Source organism: Benincasa hispida, chromosome 9 (assembly GCF_009727055.1).
Source record: "Benincasa hispida cultivar B227 chromosome 9, ASM972705v1, whole genome shotgun sequence".
In the NCBI taxonomy this organism is placed as follows: Eukaryota; Viridiplantae; Streptophyta; class Magnoliopsida; order Cucurbitales; family Cucurbitaceae; genus Benincasa; species Benincasa hispida.
In genome coordinates this window covers 39916595-39918862 of record NC_052357.1, presented here as the reverse complement: position 1 = coordinate 39918862, position 2268 = coordinate 39916595, and the positions used below count along the sequence as shown (strand labels likewise).

At 32.9% G+C, this 2268-nt stretch overlaps 1 pseudogene; it reads left to right on the top strand.

The window, feature by feature from the left end:
- The first annotated feature begins 224 nt into the window (after nucleotides 1–224).
- Nucleotides 225–1764, top strand: LOC120087031 (annotated as a pseudogene).
- Nucleotides 1765–2268: the final 504 nt, after the last annotated feature.

Below are 2268 nucleotides of genomic sequence, written 5' to 3'. Positions count from 1 at the left end.
GTTGTAGGAATGGCTAATCTTTTGACAAACAAAAGATGATTTAACTTCAACCTTTGATTGAATCTTTGACAAATATAGTAAATAGAAGTTGGAAGATAATTTTAAACACAATTTCGATTTTCTTCTCCCATATAAAGAGGGTTGAATGAATTTGCATATTCATTCAAATTTCTAGGTAACAATTATAAACGAAAAGGAGATTAGACTAAGTTAAAGGCGTAGAAATGATTGGATTGAGATCAAACATCGTAGCATTATTATCTTTGTTGTTATTGTTGGTATCTACAACGGAAGGTCAATCCATTTTTGATGTTACTAAGTATGGTGCCAAACCTAATACTGATATTACTCCGGTAAGTATATATATAGTTAATAAACAAATATATATAAGATTTTAATTTGATGAAATATTTCAACTTACAGGCCTTAGTAAATGTATGGAAGGAAGCATGTGCATCGACCACTCCAAGTAAATTGTTGATTCCAAAAGGAGTTTATCAATTAAGTTAGTCTAACCTCAAAGGTCCTTGCAAGAGTGTTCCTATTGAGGTTCAAGTCGAAGGGACATTACAAGCTCCTCTCCATCCAAAAGGAGATGGATTGGTTATTTTCGAATATATTGATCAACTAACATTGTTAGGCACGGGAGTTTTTGATGGTCAAGGAAAAACGGGTTGGGAAAAGAATGATTGCCATAAAAATAAAATATGTACCAAACTTCCAATGGTAAAATCTCTAATTATATATATTAACTTATACTTTTCCCCCCATTGATATATAATTTAAAAACACATAATTTCAATTGTCTTCAACTGATAGTTCTTTTTCTCTCTCTTTTTTGTTTAAACGTTTCAGAATTTGAAGTTCAATTTCGTCACCAATTCAATAGTGAAGGACATTACTTCCTTGGATAGTAAGAATTTCCACATCAATCTTTTGGGCTGCAAGAATTTTACTTTTCAACACGTGACAATTATTGCACCGGACCATAGCCCCAATACCGCTGGGATTCACATAAGTAGCTCAGAAGAGATTAACGTTCTCGATTCAAAAATCGCAACTGGGGATGATTGTGTGTCTGTTGGAGACAGCAACAAGCATATAACTATTACTGGTGTAACTTGCGGACCCGGACATGGCATTAGCATAGGAAGCTTAGGCAAGTACACTAAGGAAAAAGATGTGATAGGAGTTACCGTGAAAACATGCAAAATAATCAATACTTCAAACGGTGTCAGGATCAAAACATGGCTAGATTCTGCTGGCGCATTTGCAGCCTCTGACATACATTTCGAAGATATTGAAATGGTTAACGTCAGCAATCCTGTCATTATAGACCAAGAATATTGTCCATGGAATCAATGCAACCGAAAGGCATGTATTGAAATTATTCCTCTAATTCATTTTAAACTTGGTTACTTTAAGAAATATTCTTTTTTTCTTTTAAAGATAAGTGCAAACTTGAGGTATAATTATATCAATAATTTTTTTTGTATGTTTTAGGTTCCATCAAAAATTAAGATCAGCAACGTCAGTTTCAAAAATATCAGAGGCACTTCTGCTACTCCGGTCGCAGTCAAGCTTCTTTGCAGCAAAAGTGTACCATGTGAAGGTGTAGAAGTTGCTGATATTGACCTCACTTACAGTGGAAGTCAAGGACCGATTACATCTCAATGTTCTAATGTCAAACCCACCATTTCTGGAAAGCAAAACCCACGTATATGTGCTGAACCTGCTCCTATTGATGCTCCATCAACAGATTAATCTTTTCAACAATGACACAAGTCAGCAAAACCATATGTGAAGTTTATCATATCTCTATTTCGCAACATATTTGTTTTAGTTCTAACATTCCATAGGTTTGCTTCATTTAATAATGCATGTAATTGAGTATATACCTTTTTCTTCTTCCATTTTATTTTGAAATATATTTTAATGAGAAGTTCAATCATAATTTCTACCTTAAACTGTCGATTCTATCAATCTCAACCATAGACCTAATTAAGTGAGTCATATTATTTATTTTCAACGTTTTAATAAGTATAACATTAGATAAGAATTTCACTTTCACCGACGCTACTCTTAAATTTGAAAAGTTTCGTCTAACTCTAGTGAGCTTTAAAATTGTTTCCTAACAATACACCAAAGAGTTTTTCTCTAAGATGATGGAAGTTATTGTGACTACTCATGTGTAAAAGTTAATTCCTGATTAATGTTGTAAATGATTGCGAAGAATTTATTTTCTTTTATTATTAGCAATGATATATA